Source organism: Lepus europaeus, chromosome 5 (genome assembly GCF_033115175.1).
Source record: "Lepus europaeus isolate LE1 chromosome 5, mLepTim1.pri, whole genome shotgun sequence".
In the NCBI taxonomy this organism is placed as follows: Eukaryota; Metazoa; Chordata; class Mammalia; order Lagomorpha; family Leporidae; genus Lepus; species Lepus europaeus.
This window is the reverse complement of record NC_084831.1, coordinates 121,877,299-121,886,350: the sequence shown is the minus strand read 5'-3', so window position 1 is coordinate 121,886,350 and position 9,052 is coordinate 121,877,299. Positions and strand designations below refer to the sequence as shown.

General features: G+C 60.4%; 1 protein-coding gene across 5 annotated transcripts in view; it reads left to right on the top strand.

Annotated features, from left to right (window-relative positions):
* The first annotated feature begins 5,717 nt into the window (after positions 1-5,717).
* MEF2D (myocyte enhancer factor 2D) overlaps positions 5,718-9,052 on the top strand; it is a 30,666-nt gene continuing 27,331 nt past the window's right edge. For 4 of the 5 annotated variants that reach the window (XM_062192496.1, XM_062192497.1, XM_062192491.1 and 1 more), the window contains exon 1: positions 5,718-6,077. The gene's annotated coding sequence lies outside the window, so the exon portion shown is untranslated. Of the gene's footprint in view, positions 6,078-6,228; positions 6,335-9,052 lie in introns of those variants that run through there. The other variant, XM_062192493.1, reaches the window with a different exon arrangement.

Below are 9,052 nucleotides of genomic sequence, written 5' to 3'. Positions count from 1 at the left end.
CCGCCAACCTGGGCGGAATGAAGGTGGGGCCGGGGAATGGGAGGCAGAGCTAAGGGTGGAGAGGAATGGGTGGGGTGAAGCACTCAGCTCCAGGGGAGAAAAGGCCCAAGATGGGTGAGTGGCTGGGCCAGAAGCTCTTCCTTCCTAAGTTCTTGTTCCGTGTCCTATCTGTCTGCCAGGAGCCAGCCTGCCTTTCTTGGGACGGGGCTCAGTAGCTGAGCTAGGCAGGGGTTAGAGAGGGGGGAGGTTGCCCAGGTCTCCAGGGCAGAACAGTCATTTGCGGCTTGTTTGCATAGTCCTGCTGGCGATGGCCAACTGTAACCTCAGCTCTACCTGGAGGTTGGACCACAGAGCTTTGAAACCCAGGGCACTGAAGGGGTATGGGTGCGGTACAGGGGCATCGGCGAGCTCTTCTCCCTTTGGATAACAACTTATGGGGTGGGTTTGGAAGCCAGGTGTTCAGGAAACACTGAAATCACCCATGCATTCATTTGACAAACACTTTTAAAGCACGAGTAAGCCTGGTGCTGGGAATCCATGAGCATCGAAGATCCTGGTTCTCAAGAAGCTCACAGGAACAGGTGAGGCCGTCATGGGGAAACCTCCTCCCCTGCAGCCTGGCGCACCCGCCACTCCACAGGTGCCGCGGGAAAGGTCCCCTTTAAGCCTCACGTCAAGCCGAGGGTGCAGCAGCACCAGCTCCATAGCTGAAGAGACTTGCCCAAGGTCACTCAGCTAGTAAATAGTGTAAGTAGAATTGGAAACCAAGTCCAAATGAATCAAGTTCTGGGCTCTTCAACCACTGCCTCGTGGTCTCTAGTGCACAGCAGGAGGAGACAGGTGTAGTTGATGCTGTGAAAGTTCTTGCCGCCAAGTGAGATTGTTTTCAGGAGCGCTTGAACACGCTGGGTGGGGCAGTCGGGACCACCTCCGAAAGGAGTTGGTTGTGCACTGGGCTGCATTGATTTTACAAATACTTGAGTCCCTGCTGGCGCTCGGCTCCCGGCGCTGGGAGCACACACGTGCACCAGGTCCCGTGTAACCCTGTTGGGCAGGAATGGGGAAACGCTGAGTCGCTCTGGAGTCTCTGCCAGGCTCCTCCCGTGCCTGGGTTTCTCTCCCAGGGGCAAATACCCAAACTTATGGGGGGGGGGGGCGCTAAAGGGAAGACCTGGCTCAGAAAACACCTTCCCACTCTGGGAAGTCCTTCCTAACGTCTGTCCTGTTCCAGCCGATGTCCCCACACCCAACTTCACTCCTCCTGCCCAAGGCCAAGTGGCACAGCAAGAACCAGGCAGGCCGCGAGCCTCTGGCCCTTTAAGACTACTTTCTTCCCCCCACGTGCCGTCTGGTTGGGCTGGCGACGCTGACGCACGCGTGACGTCAATGGCAGCTGGTGGAGTCTGGGCACGAGGAGCGAAGTTGGAATGGGGGTGGGGGGTGGGGACAAGGGAGAAGGCGGTTCATTTGCATTTAAAGGCACCACTCCCGGATTCGCGATCCGGGCTTTGAAGAAATGTGTACTCCTGTCTGGCAAACTTTCCGTCCTAGGCTATGGGGCGAGAAAAAGGTGTGGTGCAGCCGAAGTCGGTGGTGACTCAAGTTTGCGATGGGGCTGATGTCCTTCCGCGGAGAGGGGGAAATAGTCCGTTGGTGCCCGGGCAGGGAGCACGTGACCAGGAGGGGCGGGGGGGGGGGGCAGGAGACAAGGAGGGAGGAGCTGGGGAGACGACTGTCAGGCTGCGCCTCAGCTGCCCCCACCCCCACATCCTGCCCACCCTCCTGCAGCTGCCACCACATCCTGCCCAGCCGGGGGCAGCGAGCTCCTGTAGGGGGATGCACTGGCCGAGGACCCGGCTTTGGCACCCTCTCCCTGCCCCCTTCAGCTCCAGGGTGGGGCCTCTGCCCTTTGCCCCAGGCCTGGCCCCAGGCAATCGGGCACTGAGCTTGGGTCACAGCTCCAGCAGTACAGTTCTGAACACCTCACTGCCTTGCTCTGCCCAACGGCCCCCAACCCCTGTACTAGGGTGGGACTGGGCGCCACCCCTGGGCCAGCAGTTACCAATGGACGCATGGAGGTGTTCGATAAAGTTTTTGTAATCTTAATTTGTACACAGCTGTGTGTGCACGCGCGTATACACACACACACTCAAGCTCCTTCCACATTAGGCCCGGGGAAGCCCTGAAGATCCACAGTTGAGTTCGATTTCTGCCCCCTGAGGAGCTCAGAATCTGGTGAGGAAGAGTAAATTGGAAACCAAAAATGTCAGTATAACATGATGTGTCCTGGGAGCACTATACAAGATCCAAGGTCACACCGAGGATGTATGCACAGAGCAATCAGAAACCTGCTGGTGGCCCTTCCCCGCCCAGCAAGGTGGCAGATGGGGGGCCTTTGCTGGGGTCACTCAAAAACTGCAGAAAGAGCACAGAGGCAGGGGGTGGGGGATTGTCCAGATAGTTGTGGCAAGGTGAGGGGGGGCCAGCCCAGTGGTGGGACAGATTAGAGGCTAGACCAGCAGTAATCAGCAGTAATGCCTGGACCAGGTCAAGGAACAAGAGGCTGGAAGAGAACTAGCCCTTGGGGGATGAGGATGAGGAAGACCTTTGCAAATCAAGTTGGATAAGGGATGCTTGGAAAAGGGGTGAAGAAAGGGAGTTGTTAATGTTTTTAGGATTTGTTTTAAGATTGATTTATTTGAAAGGCAGAGAGAGAGAGAGAGAGAGAGCGAAGTCTGCTGGTTCACTCCCCAAATGGCCACAAAGGCCGGAGCTGAATTGATCAGAATCCAGGAGCTTCTTTCAGGTCTCCCACGCAGGTGCAGGGGCCCAAGCGCTTGGGCCATCTTCTGCTTTCCCAGGCCACAGCAGGCCATAGTGCAGCAGCTGGGACTCGAACCCGTGCCCATATGGGATGCCAGCACCGCAGCCAGCGGCTTTACCTGCAATGCCAGTGCCGGCCCGGAGTTGTTTTTGTTTGTTTGTGTAAGTTTTAGTTTGGTGGGTATCTAAGTGTCTGACTCCTTGGATTTTTATAGCACTTTGGGGGCTGTTAGGTGACTTTTCTTTAGGGAAGATGTCTGGGTAGCCAGAAGAGAAGGAGAAAAAACGAGAGTCAGGTGGCTGAGCTCGCTCAGGCATTTTCTACCCAGAGGATTCTGTCCAGGGACCACAGGAAAAAGATTTAGTCAGTCACTTTCAGGAAGTTTTCTTCAGTCTGACTTCCAGCAACATCATCCCCCGGACCCTCCCTTAAGTCCTGCACGGAAATCAAGATCTCTGTTACGTTCTCTCTCCTACGAAGCCTTTCTACATTCTAAGTTCTGTCCCACTTGCCTCTCCTGCTCTACTGGCCTGTGACTTGGGATGTCAGCATCTCACCCACGGAGCTCGGCCCGCCCCTCCCGGCTCCTGGCCCTTTAACACCCTCCGCAGGTGACTCACCTTCCTTCCTCATTCCTTTGTTCAGGACCCAACATTCCACGGCTGGGAGGACAAGCCAGCCAATCGCAGCCCGGGCAAGCCTGCCTCAGGCTGGAGATTGGCTGGAGCTGTGGTTGGCGGGAGGCTCACCACGCAGAGCCACAGGAGGCTGGGGAGGGGGTTTCTGGGCTCAGGCCCTGGGACAGAGTTAGTTCTGGGGGCTCTGCTGGTTTTGGGAGAGGCTCCTTCAAGTCAAACTGGGCTCAGAGAGTTCTCTGGTTTGGGGAGCCTCGAAACTGGTCTCCTAGGTCTCCTGGGGGCTTGGTCTCCCAGGGGGCTTGGCTACATCCATGCCCACTTTTTTTTTCCCACCTGTGATCTGGGACCCAGTGGTCTAAAGGCTGAGTTCCCAGGCCTGTTCCTAAGAAGCGTCTTCCAGCAGCCCTGGATCTCTCCAGTCTCAACATTCTGCTTTCCCGACGTCGGAAACAGCCGGAAAATAAACACCCTGATGACTAAACGGTTTCTCCAGCTAGAGCCTGGGGAAGAAGCACTAAAAATAGAGGCCACAAATGAGGGGAGGTTCCCCACTTGGGGGGGGGGCACTTTCCCATCCCGACACCGCCTCCAACCCAGCCCAAGGCTCCGTTCTCCAGGTCCTTGGGGAAGGGGGAGAAGGACCGCTGCCTATCCTGGAGTCTTGGGCAAGCCTGGTGCCCTGACTCCCAGATCCAACAGAGAACTGAGAAGCTGCATCTGGGGACACTGTATAAATCAGGTTTCCCGAGGGAGAGGCCAAATAGAAGGGTTGGAAACTGAGGCCAAGGAAACAGGAGCCTGCTGGCCTCCTGTCTTAGGACATACAGGATAAGCTCCAACCTATTTGCAGAATAATTCCTCCGAACTTCTCCTCTGAGGCTTGCTTGCATGGGCTACCAGGGACCCGAAGGAGTCCTTCCAAGCCAGCCCTTAGTTATTATAATGCAGCATGGGGCACTCAGCAAGCCATCTACTTATATGAACTAATTGACTCTTCACACCCAATTTATGAGTTAGGTAGTCTTATCACCAGCTCCATGTTCCCCGGGAGAATCATGAGGTGGAGGAAGTTAAGTAATGTGCAGGTATTCACAGTTAACAAGTGGTGGGGCGAGGACTGGCACCAGGGCAGCCTGCCTGCAAAGCTGGCTTCTTACCCCCACGGCATGCTGCCTCTCTGTATATATTGGTCTCTCCAGCACTAACCCAGAATTGAGCCTTTGTCTAGTAAATCAGACCTAGCCAGATAGAAATCAGGGTGTGTGAGGGACTGAGAACCTCTCTGTTCTGCAAGGCTCTTTTGAGACCTAAGCCAAATTCGACCATTTCCTCAAGCTCCAGGTGGAAAGCAGGACTTGGAAGTCGCAGGAATGGGGGGGGGGGGGCTGATGGGCCAGTTGTCCAGCGGGCCTGGCACCTGCCCTCTCGGAGGACACTCCGAGACTCACCACTCCCTGAGGCCAACAGGAATTTTTTTTTTAAATTATTTTTAAAAGCTACTGCTACATCTTTAATAAGATGTTTCTGAGTATTTCCTGTGTGGCAGGTGGGGGGTGGTTCGGGTGCCGCCCCTTTAAATTGCCCCTTCGGCAGTCAGTGCTCTGGAGCCCGCAGGCACTGGAGATTAGGTCACCCAAGAACTATGAGCTGTCGCTTTAAATTGCTGGGCGTCAGCCGAGCCGGGCCCTGGGAGGGGAGGGGGCTGTCACAGGTAGAGGGAGCGGCTGCGCTCCCCAGGTAACCCCCCGAGAGAGCAGCGTGGCGCGTTAAGCGGCGCTTTGTCGCACACTAAGTGGGGGAGAAGGCAGCCTCTCACCTCCGCGGGCTCCCCTGAATTTCTCCACTTCAGACTCCCACCCCCCGACTCTCCCGGGGCTGGGGGCGGGGAGCCGAGGCAGCGTGCGCGCCGCCCGCAGGGCCTCCCCGGGGCCGACCCCCTCGGGCGCGGGGCGGCCGCGGCGCGGGGCGGCTGCCCCGCGGGCACGCGCCGACCCCTCGCCAGGCCTCTGGGGCTCGCCTCCCTACTTTGCCTGGCTCTGGCTCTTTCTCCCCGCCGGCGGGCGGAGGGATCTGCCGCTCCCGGCGCTGCAGCCTAGCTTGGCAGGGCGGCGGGGAGGGGGCAGACCCGGCCGGGCCGGCCCGAGGGAAGCAGGGGGCGGGGCCGCGCCCCGGGCCCCGCCCCTCGCCGCGGCCCCGCCCCTCCGCCCCCACGAGTTCCTCCCATTGGCCCCCCCGTCTGTCCATCACCGCCGTTCCCCCCCACACTCAGCCCTCAAGCTAGGCTGAGCTGTGCCTACGTCGGCCTCGACTCCCGGGGGCTGGAGGAGTTACCTTTGGAGCCCGAAAGGAGGAAGGAAGCAAAATATCAACAACAGCCGAGGCGGCCCGGGCACTCGGCCCCGGTCCCTTCGCTTGCCCGCCGCCCGCCGGCCCGCCCCCGCGCCCAAGACGGGGGCCCAGGCCCCCCGGCGCCGCCCAGGCCCCGCGCGGACTCCGGCCTCATTTGTTATTCCCTCCGCCCGGAGCCGCGGCTTCGCAGTGTTGAAGATCCCCCGGACGAGGGGCGAAGACTGTCCCCTTCCTGCCGTGACACCCCTTTTCCCCCAGCGGGGCTGGTGAGTAGAGAAAAATAACGCGCCTGCCACTTTAAGAGCCCCCCTCCCCCACCCGTCCTGGGGCTGGGGTGGGGGTGGTCCGGACCGTCCCCCCGAGGGGTGGGATGCGGTCGCCCCCTGGGCCGGGAGAAAGTCGCGGGGCGGGCGGTGCTGTGGCGTGGCGGCGGTGAGGGAGTGCGCGGCGGACTGTTTGTTTGTGTTAGGAGTCGGCTGTGGGGGACATGTGGAGTGGGCTGCGAGTCCCTTGGGTGCTGGAGGTACGTGGTGGGGACCGGCGGGTCGGGGGCGCGCCGGCCTCTGGGTGTGCGCGGGTCCCCGCGGCCTCGGAGCGGTCTGGGAAGGGGCACCATCCTCACAGGGGGTCTCCGGTGACAGCCGGGAGCGACTGACATTTTAACAGCCGGCCCTCCCTCCCTCTGCCTGCTCGCGCCGCCTGTTCCCTCCTCCTTGGCCCGAAATGGTGCAGAAGGGGGCCTGGGAGGGCGGCGGGAGGGTGGGGGCGGGGAGCCGCAGCTGTTTGGGAAGCGGGGGAGGGAGGGGGATGTTGTTCAGATGACACCGGGGTGGTGGGTTGGGGTGTGTGAGCGTGTGTCTCCGGGGCGTGCTCGCCGGGTGCCTGTGGAGTTGGGACGCCGAGCCGCCGCGGAGGTGGGCACGCGGGACCCTTCTCGCCCGGCTCCCCGACCCCGGGTCTGGCTCGTCGGCAGCCCCCGCTGGAGAAGCCCCTGGCCAGAAGTTTGCAGCTGTTCAACATCTGGGCAAGAGTTCTCCAGCCCCCTCTCCTGTAGGACAGGCTGCACTGGGCCGGGAGTGGGGGTCTGTCTGGGGAGTGTGGCGGGGCTTTGGCAGGGAGGGAGGGCCAAGGAGACTAAGGTGTGTATAGGCTCCCACCCCAGTGCCAGCCCCCTTCCTGTTGGGTGTGGGTTGCACGGGGATGAGGAGAAGCGGCCCCTTGCCCTGGTGATTGTGGCTGACCCCTCAGCCCTGGAAGGAGGGCTCCTGGGTCTAGGCACAGTGTTGGGGGGAGGGGCCCTCCCGGGTTATCCCAGGTTTGTCCTGGGAGACTCTCTGCCTCCCCTTACACCTGGTGCATTGTTGATGGGTTGGGGGAGGGTGCAGCAGGCAAGATCCTGTGCGCCCCCTTTCCTGCGCCCAGCCCCAGTGTGAGTGTCCCTCAGCCCCGGTGGCCTTGGTGGGAGGGTGGCGCCTAAGCCCGCCTCCTCCATTCCCTCTGGGTCTTTGCAGCAGTTTCGGGGGCCAGCCGGGACTGTGGGAAGTTTGCCGTCTGGGGCGGTGACCTTGGGCTGCTCTGGCCTGGAGATAGGAGGGGAGCCGAGGCCAGCACGAGACTGGGTGTTGTGGAGTTGGGGAGCTGCTGTCCGCCTCCCGCCTCCCACTCCCTTCCAAACCCCCAGCAGGAAGGGCCGAGGGGAGCCCTGGAAAGGCACAAGTCGGTGTTCACAGATGCGGCCCCCCGGGGTCACACCCGCCCCAGGACTTAGCTTGCCTGCCCCAGCTCCCACGGCCTGCCTGGGAATGAATTTCCTTCCTGTGGTTTCCCAGCGTGTTGAGCAGGAGGTGGGGGTGGGGTGGGACCAGTGTGGGAGTGGCTGAGGACCTGTTCTAGGGGGCACTTGGGGGGACACTGGGGCTTGCAGAAAGCGCTTTCCCCACACAGGCGTCTGCACCTTGAGGCTCAGTGGTCCCATTCTCTTTGTTGTACCTCCCCTGCCCCCACCACACACCCTACATGTGTTTCCTTGTGTGTGTGTGTGTGCATCTGTAAGGGGAGGGATCTCTGGTTTCTCTGGGAAAGGGAGGAACTTGAATTTACACACTATATAGACCAGAGAGGTTGGGCTTTTTACCTGAGACCACACAGCAAGTTTGGGTCTGCACTGTCGTCCTTTGACTCAGGCACAGCTTCGGTGTGGGGAGAGACTCCAGGAAGACATTCAGCCCTTGCTTGTGCAGGCTTGGTCCAAGGGGAGAAGCAGGCCCTAGTCGGAGAGCATCCTAGCTCTGGTGTTGGGGGATGGGTTTGGGGGTTGGGCCAGGGCTTGTGTGTGCTGTACCCAGTGCTGGCAACAGAGTGGTTGAGGACTTGGAAGGTGGCAAGTGCTGCCCAGTGGCCAGCCCACCATGTACCTGCCTGGTGCCCTGGGTGTCCAGGCTCTGCCCATGCTGGCTTCTGCCTGCTGACTGTTCTCATAGGCTGGGAGATACGATAGTCTTTCTGGCTGCTGTTATATAATCTCTCTCCAGCAGGTTTTTTTTTTTTTTTTCCCAGTCTTCCTCTAGGTCTTCTCTGGGAGGTGTGATGGGGAGGAGGAGGCAGAGGGTGACTCCCCCAGGCTGGGGGCTTGAGGAAGGTGTGCCCCAGACCCTGAAGGGGACTGAAGGGAGGAGGCTTTGAGGTTAAGCCCTCACTGGTTGCGGCCCAACCCTCCCCACCCTGCCCTGGGAAGGTGCCTAAGCTGCGGCTGTCCCTGGCCCTCCTGCCCCCAGAGAGGCTTGGCCCGGTGCCCATCCGGCGGCCTCTTCCTGGCCTGCTGGGCCTCTGCCCTCCCTGGTTGGGACAGGCTCTGGAATGTCGGCGCTTAACCCTGGATGCTTTCCCACCCACCTGTGTCCCTCCGTGGGGAAAGGGGGACCCAGGGGCCAGGGGTGGGTCCCGCACGTCCCTGGTCGTCTTTGATCCTGGCCTTCCCGGGGAGGAGTTGGCCAGGTGTGGCTCACCCAGGTCTTGACCGCTTGGAGGCGGTCACAGGTGTTCATCCAGGTTCTCTAGGTGGGCATGAGACTCAGGTGTGGGCCTCAAACCCGCTGTCGTGGGGCACGTTCTGTGTCTGGTGGCCCTGTGGCGGCAGAACTCTCCCCACCCCCTTGAGACCATGGCTGGCTGTCCAGGCTCTGTGAGGCTAACTGGTTTGAGGCAATTATCCACCTCTTACAGGGAAGCAGGAGATGGTGGT